The following is a 14,998-nucleotide window of genomic DNA, read 5'->3' as shown; positions in this document are numbered from 1 at the left end:
CAACAAAGGTCCTTATAGTTAAAGCTATAGTTTTCCCAGTAGTGATGTATGGAAGTGAGAGCTGGACCATAAAGCTATAGTTTTCCCAGTAGTGATGTATGGAAGTGAGAGCTGGACCATAAAGAAGGCTGATCGCCGAAGAATTGATGCTTTTGAATTATGGTGCTGGAGGAGCCTCTTGAGAGTCCCATGGACTGCAAGAAGATCAAACCTATCTATTCTTAAGGAAATCAGCCCTGAGTGCCCACTGGAAGGACAGATCCTGAAGCTGAGACTCCAATACTTTGGCCACCTCATGAGAAGAGAAGACTCCCTGGAAAAGACCCTGATGTTGGGAAAGATGGACGGCACAAGGAGAAGGGGATGACAGAGGACGAGATGTTTGGATAGTGCTCTCGAAGCTACCAGCATGAGTTTGACTAAACTGCGGGAGGCAGTGGAAGACAGAAGTGCCTGGCGTGCTCTGGTCCATGGGGTCACGAAGAGTCGGACACGACTAAACAACTAAACAACAACAACAACAAGAAAGCTCCACCAGGCAGGGATGCAATGGAAACAGCACTTCACTGTCACCAAGCAGACTTGTTGACAATATGGTACTAAGCTACACTGACCAATGGTTTGACTCAGTGCAAGGCAACTTCCTCTGTTCCTAATTGGTGACAGCAGTGAGGAGCAAGAGGCGGCCATGATGGTGGTGAGAGGTTTATTGAGGGCATCTTGTTCAATGATTTCTCCTACCACCAAACCTGAATAGTATCATGCTGCTGTGATGTAAACATGTTCACAGCACCTCATACTTCCCAGCTTTCCAGAAAGTATGATGGGGGAAGAAGCCTTATATTAAAATTGAAGCTGCCAACAGTACATTGTGTCAGATGGTTGTTTGCAAGTGGGACTTCCAACCAAATGTTGTAGCCAGCCAGCCACGCCCTCTTCTCAAGACACGCCAGTCCACTTATCCTACTTCCTGATTTCGCACTTGTGCTTTTCCAGCCTTTTTATATATGGTTAATTTAAAGAACAACCAAATTTCTGTTCCTTGGATTGCTGGGGCTGTGGTCTCGCAGTTTTTATTTTGTGTATTTTGACCATTTATTTGTCTGAATTTCTTAGCCACCCTAATAAGACAACATAGCTGTTGATGGCTTGGTGTAGAGTGTATGTAAAATAAGTAAATGCTCCCAGTTTCTGCTTCTTAAAAAGAAGATAAAGTTGGTGTGGAAGTGTGATTCTGAATTGTGCACAAATAAAAATAAATGAAGACTGGCATTGCCTCCCTCTTCTTATTTTTCCCCTTCAATGCTTTCTTCACACAAATATTCCTACTTTTGAATTCTCACTGCTATTGATCCTGGGAAGCTTTTATTTTTGCCAACAGCAGGGAACTCTTCATTCTGTGCTCTTTGTCGATGGGCACTGATTTGTGGATGTAAGCTTTGTAATTTTACATTTTTGGCATGCTCGGTGATGTAACAACTCTGAGCTATGACCCATTTGATCATTATTCAGGGTTCCCACTAGGGCAATTGGAGTCCATTTAAACTTATTTTGTCTCCTTAGCAAAAGACGTTCTCCATTCACGCCTCCCTTTGCCCCCCAAAAAGCCAGCACATGCAATGATACAGCAGTCATAATTGGGTAATAAAATAAAAGACCACGGCACCGAAGAGGTTACAAACCATTTTGTTCAACCAGACTATTTACAAGAAGCAACAGGGTATCTGTTTCCTGTCATCTCCATCATATATCTTGAGCTCGAGAGACTGGAGCCCAATTACAGCCTGATATCTAATCAATACACACCTTATTCCTAGAGCAGGAACTAAAGGAGAAGGCCCGTGGGAGGCAAAGTTCAAATTACTCTACTGTCAATTCCAGATAGCAGCTAATGATAGCATATACTTCTTCAAGGAGGGGGATGGGAGGGACGGACATAGGATGCAATTGGAGAGTCGATACCCAGATCCCATATGCAGATTCGCTTATAGTTTAAATTCCTACAATTCCTCCTGAAAAGCAGATGAGTGGAGGGGTTATATGCTCCATGCCACAAGTCTTCAGGGCTTTAAATAAGGGATTCAGATAACATCGTAATTCCAGATTCTGTCCTGCTTTATAGAAGACGGGCAACTTAGTTTCAGGCCTGTATTTTCACTCACATACACAAAATATCCAAACAGAAGACCCAGCTGATGCATTTATAGCTCTCTAAAGCTCTGCAGGCACATCCATAGCATATCCCTTTCCAAATGGAGTTGTTAAATGAATTCCTCTGGTTGACCGTATCAGTCAGATCAGCATTTTGTAGTTCTACCATAGGGATGGGCTGTAGCTCAGTGGTAGAGCATCTGCTAAGGTCCAGTCCAGGTAGGGCTGGGAGAGGCAATACTGTGTGGACAATACTTAAAGAGATGGATCAAGGTCTTACTTGGTCTAAGGCAACTTCCAAAGTTCCTGTTGTATTGCCGAATCAACAATCCAGCTAAAATGCCTGGGTTTAAAGCAAAGTAAGACCTGCATATGGGAGACGCGGGTGGCGCTGTGGGTAAAACCTCAGCGCCTAGGACTTGCCAATCGTATGGTCGGCGGTTCGAATCCCCACGGCGGGGTGAGCTCCCATCGTTCAGTCCCAGCTCCTGCCCACCTAGCAGTTCAAAAGCACTCTTAAGTGCAAGTAGATAAATAGGTACCGCTTTATAGCGGGAAGAAACGGCGTTTCCGTGTGCTGCGCTGGTGCAGGCTCGCCACAGCAGCTTCATCACGCTGGCCACGTGACTCAGAAGTGTCTCCGGACAGCGCTGGCCCCCGGCCTCTTAAGCGAGATGGGCGCGCAACCCCAGAGTCGGTCACGACTGGCCCGTACGGGCAGGGGTACCTTTACCTTTACGTTTTAAGACCTGCATATAGAAAATGAAGCTCAATGGTGGTACCAATGTCTTATGTTTCTGGGATAGCTCAGCATGAGACTCTGTTGGCAGATAGGAGCAGCGGCTTGGAAGAAAATAGGGTGGGCAAGAAAGGAGCATGGAGGTCTTTGTGCCAGAGGTGGGAGAGCAATGATGCCTTGTTCTAATGAATCAGCACTCCCTTCTTTTTTAAAAAAATATGCAATCAAGCTATGCTATTTATCTGATAATTGTGCCAATTGATCAACCCGGAACTTCCAAAAATATCCTTCAATGGGCATTCTGCCTCCAGCTGTGTTTATGGCAGATCATATCATGTATGTAAATACATTCAGATGCATCCTGAATTATTTTAAAACAATCACTCTAACACTAATCATTTGATAGACACAAGCCTTTTCTTTTAAGAAGTACATCTGAGAATGCAGTATGTAAAGATATGCTTCCAGGGTACCATGTGAAGGGGGACTAGGGCTGGCTCTGGGGGTAGCATCACTGGTCTGAGGCCCACGCCCAAGCCAGGGAGCCCTCTGCCAATTTCAGGAGCCCTCTGGCCCTGCCGCTGCTCCCACTCATCTTTGCTGCTGCTACACGTTCACCTCTTCCCTTTAAATAAGCAACCAGTAACAGGAGCCAGGAGAAGCAGCAGCAAGCCCCCACATAGTTTCTCCTCTTCCTCTCAGCAGGGGTGTAGATTGGGCCCTTAGTGACAGGGCAAGCAACTGGGCAGCAGTGACAGTGGTGAGGAGAAAGGGTGAGCACTGAGAGCATCTTGCCCAGGGACCCGCCAAATCCAGGGCTGCCCCTAGGGAAAGCTCAGTGCTGGAACTCCTGCCTTGCAAGCAGAAGGTCCCAGGTTCACACCCCAGCGTTTCCAGGTAGGGCCAGAAATATCACCTGTCTGAAACCCTGCAGAGCCACTGAAAGCCATTGTGGACAATGCTGAGCTAGATGACTTAATGATCTGACTCAGTCCTATGCTTCTCTGTTTGGGAGCTGTTCCCACTTCTGGGTGTTGCAATTGATGCCACCCAAACAACTGAGAAGTGCTCTGATTGGGACTGCATACATAGTCTGCTCACCATTACTTTCTCCATTCTATTCATTGGGCCAAGCTGCAAATTTTGATATACATACAGAATGTCCCATGTTCAATCCCTAGTATTTCCAGGTAGGACTCGGAAAGGCTCCTACCTAGAGCTCTGGAAAGCCAGTGTTTGTAGACAATACTGAGCAAGATGGACTGACTCAGAATGGCCCAAGACAGTATACAGTCGGTTGCTAAGTTCCTTTTTCAAGTTCAACTTCAAAAGAAGGCTTCAATCTGTCACACAGCACACTTTGACCAGCATTTGAAGCCTTTCTTGGAGAGACTGTGGAACATAACTCATTTCTGAGATGTCATTTCTTGTACCTTACATCAGAAAGCATTGCACATGCCTTAATTAAACCGACCAAACAGCCTTGGAAGCTGCGCTGTTTAATAAGGGATGTACACTGTAATTTCCAAGGATGACTTAATGTCTTACTTCAGTTCTCCCTGTGGCTCAGGGAGCCTAACTGTTAAAAATGGCTGAGGTGAGATTCAAGGCATCATCTGTGTTCTAAACACTGTTTTCCTCCTGAAGGCTGGCAGAAACAGATAGCAATTTTCACATTAAACTTTCCAGCTAAGCATTTCATTTGAGATGAAACCGGCACTTTTACACCAAACAACAGGGTGTAACTTTCCAAGGAGTGGAGTGGATTTACTTGGTCCCATGTGGTCATGTTACTTTAGGATAAATATGAATTTGAGACCCAGAATTTCTTTTTGCAGTTACAAATTGAAAGGAAAAGAGCCCATGTCACCGGAGCTCCAGGAGATCTGGAATCAAGTCCTACCTTCACTAGGGTCACATTTATGTTTTTGGCTTTGCCAACAGGACTAGCTGTTGAAGAATTCCTGAAGGAATTCGCATCTTCTAAACTACTGCTGAGTTTCTAGGGTTGGTTTTAACGATGAAAAACTCTTATTCAGAGTCATTCCCACAAGGCAATGAGTGGGTGGCATTGGCAGAGTGACTGGAAGAAAGCAGATGGAGTCCACGGAGAAAAGAAACTAATAAAGTGTATACCATGTGAAGAGAAATAAATGAAGAGTTTTCTTTTTCTTAGGTCAGGCCTACACAGGGGGGAAACTCATTCAAAACAACAACTCCCAACTCCTCCAACTACATACCTTTCAACATTCCTCAGATGAAAATAAGGACATTCTATTTTAGATCAGTGTCGTCCCTGCCCTGTCCTCCTCTTTCCTACTTCTCCTTCCAAAATGCCAACCATGCTATTGGTGTGGGGTTCCTTATTAAGGGAGGGGAAGGGCTGTAGCAGTCCAGTAGAAGAACACATTTTTGCATGCACAAGGCCACATATTCCATCCCAAGCATTTCCCTATAGGGCTTGGAAAGACTTGTTTCTGAAACCCTAGAAAGTTGGTGCCAGTCAGTGTAGGCAATGAACTAATAGTATGATGTGGTATAAGGCAGCCTCCTAAGTAAAAAAGGTGGTCTTCAGATCTGGCACCTTCTTTCCTATGGGTCAAATAAATCTAATGCATGCTCTGCATGTGAGATGAGATTCAGTTGCGATCTCATGTCAATAGCATTCCATAGAGCTAGGATCAGAATTTCCCAGGCAAGGAGTGACGTGCAGATGTACACAGGGGAGATTAGCCACACCAATCCATGTCAATATTTATGTCTCTCTGGAAAAGTTCTTCTCTTTACCAACGTGGGATTTTAATTTCCAAAATGCGTGGGAAGGCTGAAGGTAGTGTTTTAAGGGCTTTAAAGGAATCCCCTCAGGTTGTTTTCTTGATTGAACTATAAACCTGAATTATTACATCACACCTCCGGTGAAGGTAAGTCTCAGCTCTGTTACTGCTTCCAGCTCGTCTCTCTAGTCACTGAATACTTGGGTCTGACATCAGCACATATTTTTGGTTTCCATTTAAATCCAAGTGTGATTTTATTAGATTCAGATCACTTTTCAGTGGGCTCGCCCAGGCTGTAAACTGATGATTAGACTAAGGTAATAACAGCTTTAATAGAGTTCAAAGGTAATTGTTCCCACTGAAGTGAGAACTCACTGAAAGGCATATTAAATCAGATTGATATGGAGACCTGAGATGATCATGTTTTTCAGGAAGGTTTTACACTGAACTTCGAGCTTATTCTTCCACTGGTAAGAGATGGGAGTTTTTTATACCAGAGGTTCATAATAGCTATTCTTGGCAGGCAGGAATTAGTACAGTGGTACCCCGCAAGACGAATGCCTCGCAAGACGGAAAACCCGCAAGACGAAAGGGTTTTCTGTTTTGGAGGCGCTTCGCAAGACGAATTTCCCTATGGGCTTGCTTCGCAAGACGAAAGCCCATAGGGAAATCTCCGGGGACCTGTTTTAAATTGCTGGAGGTCGGGAGCAAAGACTTTCACCCACAGCCGGCCTTCAGAAGAGGTCCTGGACCTCTTCTGAAGGCCGGCGGGGGGCAAAAGTCTTTGCTCCCCCCCCCGCCTGCCTTCCCGGGACAGCGGAGACTTCTCCGCTGCCCCGGGCGATCTTAAAATGCTGGCGGGCGGGAGCGAAGCGTTCGCTGCCGACCCCCAGCATTTTAAAATCTCCCCGGGACAGCAGAGAAGTCTCCGCTGCCCTGGGCGATCTTAAAATGCTGGCGGGCGGGAGCGAAGTCTCTGCTGTCCCGGGGAGATTTTAAAATGCTGGGGGTCGGGAGCGAACGCTTCGCTGCCGACCCCCAGCATTTTAAAATCTCCCCGGGACAGCAGAGAAGTCTCTGCTGTCCCGGGGAGATTTTAAAATGCTGGCGGGCTCCTGCCATAGGCGCACGTCACCTCTCCAGCCGGGAGAGGGTCGCAGGGGGCTGCTTTAGCCCCGCGGCCGCTCTCCCAGCTGGAGAGGTGACGCGCGCCTATGGAGGCTCCTGCCATAGGCGCGCGTCACCTCTCCAGCCGGGGGAGGGTCGCAGGGGGCTGCTTTAGCCCCGCGTGCACTCTCCCAGCTGGAGAGGTGACGCATGCCTATGGAGGCTCCTGCCATAGGTGCGCGTCACCTCTCCAGCCGGGGGAGGGTCGCAGGGGGCTGCTTTAGCCCCGCGCGCGCTCTCCCAGCTGGAGAGGTGACCCGCGCCTATGGAGGCTCCTGCCATAGGCGCGCGTCACCTCTCCAGCCGGGGGAGGGTCGCAGGGGGCTGCTTTAGCCCTGCGCGCGCTCTCCCAGCTGGAGAGGTGACGCATGCCTATGGAGGCTCCTGCCATAGGCGCGCGTCACCTCTCCAGCCGGGAGAGGGTCGCAGGGGGCTGCTTTAGCCCCGCGCGTGCTCTCCCAGCTGGAGAGGTGACGCGCGCCTATGGAGGCTCCTGCCATAGGCGTGCGTCACCTCTCCAGCCGGGGGAGGGTCGCAGGGGGCTGCTTTAGCCCCCCGCGCGCTCTCCCAGCTGGAGAGGTGACCCGCGCCTATGGAGGCTCCTGCCATAGGCGCGCGTCACCTCTCCAGCTGGGAGAGGGTCGCAGGGGGCTGCTTTAGCCCCGCGCGCGCTCTCCCAGCTGGAGAGGTGACGCGCGCCTATGGAGGCTCCTGCCATAGGCGCACGTCACCTCTCCAGCCGGGAGAGGGTCGCAGGGGGCTGCTTCTCTGCTGTCCCGGGGAGATTTTAAAATGCTGGGGGTCGGCAGCGTTCGCTCCCGACCCCCAGCATTTTAAAATCTCCCCGGGACAGCAGAGACTTCGCTCCCGCCTGCCAGCATTTTAAAATCGCCCCGGGACAGCAGGGGCTTTTAAAATGCTGGCGGTCGGCAGCAAAGCCCTCCTGTCCCCGGAGCTTGCGGGGCGGGAGGTGGGAAGAAGGGCTTTTCTTCCCACCACCAGCCTTCAGAACAGCCTTCTGAAGGCTGGGGGTGGGAAGAAAAGCCCTTGTCCCCCCCCCAGCCTTCAGAAGAGGTCGGGGGACAGACTGTCCCCGGACCTGGTCTGAAGGCGGTTTCCCTAGGAACGCATTAATTGATTTTCAATGCATTCCTATGGGAAACCGTGCTTCGCAAGACGAAAAACTCGCAAGAAGAAAAAACTTGCGGAACGAATTAATTTCGTCTTGCGAGGCACCACTGTACATCAAATATAACATGAACCCCATTTGCAAAGTGGTGATATACATCCAGGGTACCTACACTGGGGTGTTTTAAGCTTTTTTGGGATAGGCCTTTCTGGAAACCACCTAAATTAGTCAGTGGTAGATGGTGGGGGCCATTGTGTCAAACCTCACCCAAATTTGGAATATGCATATTCCCACTACTAACTTCTCTGTTTTAGGGTATAATTCAGTCTTCCTTTGCTGAGAAAACTGATTTGGTGGGAGGTGCAGGTGGCATCTTAACATATAAACATATCACTCAAGAATCAGACCATTGGCCCATCAAAGCCTAGTATTGTCTGGTACTGGTATTGACTGGTATTAGCTCTCCAGGGTTTCAGAGAGGGCTCTTTTCTAGCAGTACCTGAGGTGTCAGGGAATGAAACGGGGATCTTTGCAGGTATATCACCTACCTTTGAGCTAGGACTTTTCTCCTAAGTAAAGTGGTGAACAGGGTCAAAGTGAGAAGAGACCAAATCTTCATCTGAGGGTGCAAACAGGTAGGCCAAAAAGTTCTGGAGGGACGGTATCCAGAGCTCAGTAGTGTGCAGTTAAAGACAGACACAATGTCAGGTTCCAGAGGTGCTGCATGGGGAAAGGGTGGAGAGGAGACAGTCAGCTTGGTAGGTCCTCTTCACTAGCAGACATGCTTCTCAGCCTGCAGGTCAGCTCCTGGCATAAGAGACTGTATAGGACTGGGTAGGGATCTGTCAATTTCAGTTCTCCAAGTTTCATCCCCCCCCCAGTCTTCCACATTTCTTTAGCAATTTGTAACTTTAAAACACCAACAGCCATCATGAAAATTTGCCAGCATTTTTGTATTATTTTATGTTTTGGTTCAAATATTAATTTGAGAAGTGTGGATTAGATAATTTCTCATTTTAAAGGGGAAGCTAGTTTGACTTCCTGAGTTGCCTGACCGGCAGGGTGTGTGGCTAGCCCCCGCACCATTAGAGAGTCCCCGGCTGGTTCACTCCTTTTGTCGACCAATATGGTCAGCCAGGGGGGCATGGCCAAATAAATAAATACTACAGTACACGTTCGGGACACAGCTGCAGCGATGGCTGTTCTCAAAACAACATCAAACCTTGCGTTATGTGAAATACATTCGACAAACACACAAGACGTAACCAGCTGTGCCTTCACATAAACAATACTCTTCTATATATTCTTATCACAATATCAAATGTTTATCTTGCACATAAACAACACATAAAGTGCAATAATATAGACGGAAGTCCCAATAGATCAGATCATTCATAAAGACCAAATGTCTGCTAGTTTCTGTTCCACCAATGTTCATAAAGTCCAAATTGGAGCCTGCTACAGTTCCACAGAGTTGACAAGGATTTCCGGAATAATGTCTTGTTCCACTCTCATGGGCTTCATCAGTGGTACATGTTCATATGTAGTATTTCAAAGTCATGGAACTCGCTCTCCTGGGCTTCATCAGTTGTACATATTCTAAGCAATATAAATGAATATAATGTCGTAATTCAACATATTTTAACAAATTGAAATTATATAAACAATTGTGCTATAGAAATACATACCATATATGAAGTATCAAAATAATAGAACTCATACCATAATGGTTTCTGCAGTGAACAACAACTGTTACAATGTAAGATTATATAGAAAGGCGCAGCATTGATTTTAGTTACAGGTGACAGCAATCTGCAGCTGTAAGGTTTTCTTCTTAAAGTGATCCCTTTAAAACAACGAATGTAAAACAAACTCTATCCATACATAGGTGTTATACATACAGGCATTTGTAATGACTCATAGAAAGCAACTATCAATTTCATTATTCAAACCTGAGGGATGCAAAGAGTCAAGTAGAAAAATAAATCTAGCTTCTTTCTGCATAAGAATTTTCTTTGCTCATTCTACAGGACCAAGATATACCCAAATTACGAAAAATGTCATATCTTCATCCAAATGGGATGCTTGAATAAAATGTTGTACTAAAGGAGCATCAATTACATTGTTCCTAATCCTAGACCGACACTCTGATATTCTTACTTTAATAGGTCTAAGAGTATGACCTACATATAACAATCCACAAGGACATCTAATCACATAAATTACACGTGGAGTTGCACATGTAGCAAATGCCTGTAAAACAAACTTAAAACCTTCTTTGTTGGTAAATTCTTTTACATGCAGTGAGTATTTACAGGTGGTACAATGACCACATCTGAAAAAGCCATGTGGAGGATTAGATAGAGTATGTTGTGTGGGTGTAGATTTTAAATCTGTGTGCACCAGTTTATCTCTTAATGATTTTGTGCAATGTTTGGCGAAAAGGGGAATCATATCACATCCAGGGATGTCCTTAAGAATATGCCAATGCCGCCTTATAATTTTCTCAATCTCAAAAGTCATATGGTTGTACTCTAGAGAAGCATAAATGTGCGTGGATCTTGTGCTACCGTGTGAACAGGATGTAAGAAGAGTGGACCTCTCCCTTAATTACATAATTTGGATAGCCTCGTTTTAACAAAGATGCAGAAAGTATTTTTGAATGGGCTTTAAAGTCCTGTGGGTCTGATGAATTCTGTTTTAATCTTAGGAATTGACCTAAAGGAAGATTGTCACGGAGGTGTTTGGGATGATTTGAACTATAATGTAATAAAGAATTTCTATCCGTGCTTTTCTTATAAGGACGGACTTTAATTCTAGATTGATCCACATAAATTTCTAGGTATTAAAAAGGTAGGGAGTGTGGACTCGATGTTCCTTCAAAAGTCAAATATGGACTCAGACTATTTATCCAATGGTTAAAAGATTCAAAAATATCCTCAGAAAATATAAAAATAAAATCATCTATGTATTGGCCGTAAAACAAAACGTATGCACTATATGGATTATTATGCACAATGTGTTCCAAATCAAAATTCCTCATAAAAATATTGGCTACACTAGGAGCCTCCACAGTGAACCGGAAGTTGTTATATATTTCTAACACACTTCCTTATAACAAAGAAAACCCATAATCCTAACCAAGCACTCAGCATATAAAAAAAATAAAATGTACACCAGACTGCACAAAAAGTTAAACTATATACTATGAAAACTTTCTTCCAAATAATATACTGAAGCCAGAACACTGAGTATGTCCCGGGTTGATTTTGGAATATGTGTGTGTGCTTATGCTGGAGTAGCCCTACTGACTTATATGAATTTCCAACAGTGTAAATGATGAATGGATCGCCCCTGTAGGTTTAACATCAGTTAATTTCCATTTGTTTTTCTTTGCCATTTTACTATTAACCACCTTCGTGTGAGTGTCTATTTGTCCAATGCAATCTAAGAAACAATCACCCAAATTGATCTAGTGTTAACCTCTGAAAGCATAAAACCTAGACTGGGTTTATCTATTGCTCAACCCTCGCTGCAGCATTAATTCCCTATAGTGCTCACATCTGTGTCTCTGTCACAACCCAACATTTTTACCTTCCCCCCCCTCCCAAAGCAAAGTGCTTCCATAAATAAATGCCACTGTAAACAAATCTCAGAGGCCCAAAGATGTTGGAGAAACCCCATTTGAATCAGCTTTGTTTTTGCCTCACGTATGTATTGCATATATATAAATATAAGATACATAAAATGATAAATTTGATGCAGGTGTCACATTTTTTAGAGCTAGGTAAGGATTGATAGGGTAGAATAGGATGATCCATCATCGGAGGCAGGGTGGTACGGTATTGGAATTTCAGAAATCTGTTCCCAATCACATCCACTGCTGGATGACTTGGTAACGACCCTATTTGTGATGCGTTACTGAAAATCAATATGCTGCATTCAAGGTCAATGTACTGTTAGAAAACTCTTTAAGCACTGATGGATGGATTGTGCTCATTCAGAGTAAATGTGAGAAGAAATTGACAGCTGAGTATCCTGATCTTTTTTTTGCCAAAACTTTAAGAGACAGCCTTCCCTCTTGATAGAAAAATATGATTCCCTCGGGGATTATGTCATTCAGTTTCCTTTGTTGCTTGGCTTTTGGAGAATTTAGGTAATTGTTTAATGCATCTGTCTTCACACAATTAAGAGGCTTCAAAGGCTGCAGCCACATGTTAATGATTCCCTGGACTTCACAAGCTGAATAATATTAATCATTGCCAAATCATTTGAAAGAAGGCTCTTAAAGTTTACAAGAATGGTGTACATTTTAACTGGTTTACTAAGAGACTGCATGGAATAAAGATGGTGTTTGTTTGTTTAAAAAACCCTTTGCTTTTCCCTTTTATAGCTGGCCAGAAAGATATGTATGTGTGCACACATAATTCATAACTGGGTTGGATCCATCATGGAAGAGCTTTTTTTATCTTGTATAAGGACAGTGACATTTAAGATGTTCATCTGTTCATACAAATACAGTAGTACCTCTGGTTAAATACGCTTCAGGTTACATACGCTTCAGGTTACAGACTCCGCTAACCCATAAATAGTGCTTCAGGTTAAGAACTTTGCTTCAGGATGAGAACAGAAATCGTGCTCTGGCGGCGCGGCGGCAGCAGGAGGCCCCATTAGCTAAAGTGGTGCTTCAGGTTAAGAACAGTTTCAGGTTAAGTACAGACCTCCGGAACGAAGTAAGTACTTAACCTGAGGTACCACTGTATGAGACTATGGATGGACAAATCAGTCTATTTCTGATGTGTCACTTTCAGATGCATTGAGCCATTCTTCCGTTCCATCTCATTTCTGTATTAATCTACACTTTTAAAATCTGCATGAACGTGTACATTTCTATACTATCAAAAATACATTTTTAAACATTTTCCTCTCAAAACAAACATCTTTTATATATAAAAAAGGATTTTGATTGTTTTTTAAACCAAAATCTACATCACATTGCATGTGAAAGCTGATGAAAACAAAGTTTTGATCTGTAGAATCCAGGAGCTTCAGATAGGTCAGTTTGTATCAGAATTTGCAAAGGTAAAATTCCTCAAGTGTTTCGACATGATAGAATATATCTGTTTACACAGCATGTATTCTTTTGGATTTCAGGAGGATCAGAATATTTTGGGTGTCTTGAAGAACAATGGGAGTCAACAGTCCTTGCCAATCTGCTGCAAATCACACAGAGATCCAAGAGGAGATCCTTATAGAAGGTCCATTTAGTGTTGCATCCTGCTCTCACAATGGCCCAGCAGGTGCTTATGGGAAGCCTGCAAGAAGGACCCAAAGTGCAAAAGCCCTCTCCCCTCTTATGGTTCCCTGCAACTGGTACACAGAAGCATACTACTCAGCGGCGTAGCGTGAGTTGTCAGCACCCGGGGCAACGCAAGTAATTTGCGCCCCCTAACCCGGGGCAAGGCAAGTAATTTGCGCCCCCCCAACCCCTAACCTGCGAGTTGCCGCTGGCGCTGCCGCGCAAACAACGCTGCTTGCCCGGAGGAGGATGGAGGCAGAAGCAGCCGCCGCCTGTGGCTGGGCCGAGGGGATGGCGGCGGCGGCAGGGTGCAGAGGCTGCCCGTGCCTGGCCAGGCGTCGGTGGCGGCGTCGGCGCTGCTGCAGCGGCTGCTCCTCCTGTGAGCAGTGAGCGGAGCGCAGCCACAGCGACGGCGGGGGGCGCGCGCGCTAGGGTGCAAGGCTGGCGGTGGCGGCGGGGAGCCCGGCGGAGGAAGGAACTTGTCCCTTCCCTCTGGACTCGCGCCCCCCCAGATGTTGCCCCCCCACGCTACGCCACTGATACTACTTTTGAGGGATAATCGCTTTATCTTCTATCCATTTGTCCAATACTCATTTAAAGCAGTCTAATTTGCTGCAAGTCATGAATTTAATAGTTCCAACAATCCTAAAATTTTCTAAATATGCCAATTTCTTCAACCAAGCTGGCCTTGCAGCCAAGTTAGTGGTGGTTTTTTTTTTTTTGTTTGCTTTGGCAATAAAATAAATTGAAACACCTTTTGATCTTTTATATTACAAGCAATGTTCTTTTTATACCTTTCCAATGAAAGGTATCACTCTTGGAAGCAGTTATTCTGTTACAAGCCAGAGACTTCCTCAAAAGAAAACAAGTAGCTTTCTGAAGCTAGTGTAATGCTGTGAAAATGAGAGGTAAATTCCTTAGTAAAATTAAATTAAAATAAAGTGACAGATTCATGTGACCCTTCATGACTACAGTGAACCATTAGGACTGCCCATCCTTCCAGGTAAGAATGGAGGAGAAATTAAATTTAATTCACATTTAAAAGCAAGTCTACCTTATTTGTACCTTCCAAAACAATACTGAAAGTCTTCCTTAGAAATTTGCACTTCTTTGACTTTTCCAGTCAGTTAATGTGCACAGAAATGCATACACTACTAGGGCAAAGTGTGCACAAAATCCATATATTGGTGAAGATGCACACAAGATACAAATAAATGGATTATAGAAGGGGAAATTGGTTTGCAAAGATGCATACAAAATTGCATATGAAACAGTGTTTGCAAAATGGTGCATATTCACATTCAACTGTTGATAAATTTCCTTGAGGACTTAAAAAAAAGCTGAAGTGGAAATGTGGACAACTGAACTTAAGAAAGCTGAGAAACCAAAGTTGACAGACTTGCCCATCTCTAATTTCACTTGAATCTTTGGAATGCTAATTGTGATCTGTATTAGAGAGAAAACATCATTTATAAAACTAGCAGTGATGAGGATCATGTTAAGAAACCATTTCTAAATCCCACTGAAGCATGTTTCTCTTCTTATAGACAGGGCTAGATTTGGAAACAGGTGAACCAGGAATGACTTGGGGCTTTTGGTATGAAGGGATGTATTGTCTTATAAAACAGGGATAAATCATGTGTGCAAATTGTGCACCAGTGAAATTGGTCACAAATAAAAGAAAAACAAGGTAACAAGAGAACTAGATGCTCACTGCTCAGGTTTCGAACTCTATGCTA

General features: G+C 44.7%; 1 long non-coding RNA gene across 1 annotated transcript in view; it reads left to right on the top strand.

The window, feature by feature from the left end:
- The window catches only part of LOC308591792, a 97,971-nt gene extending 84,624 nt beyond the window's left edge, over positions 1-13,347 (top strand). The window contains exon 4 of the long non-coding RNA XR_014010263.1: positions 13,115-13,347. This is a non-coding gene — a long non-coding RNA (uncharacterized lncRNA). The remainder of the gene's footprint in view (positions 1-13,114) is intronic.
- Positions 13,348-14,998: the final 1,651 nt, after the last annotated feature.

The sequence above is a fragment of the Podarcis bocagei genome (assembly GCF_964188305.1).
Source record: "Podarcis bocagei genome assembly, chromosome: 7".
NCBI classification, from domain to species: Eukaryota; Metazoa; Chordata; class Lepidosauria; order Squamata; family Lacertidae; genus Podarcis; species Podarcis bocagei.
Note: the sequence above shows the minus strand (reverse complement) of the source record. Positions and strands in the feature narration are given on the sequence as shown.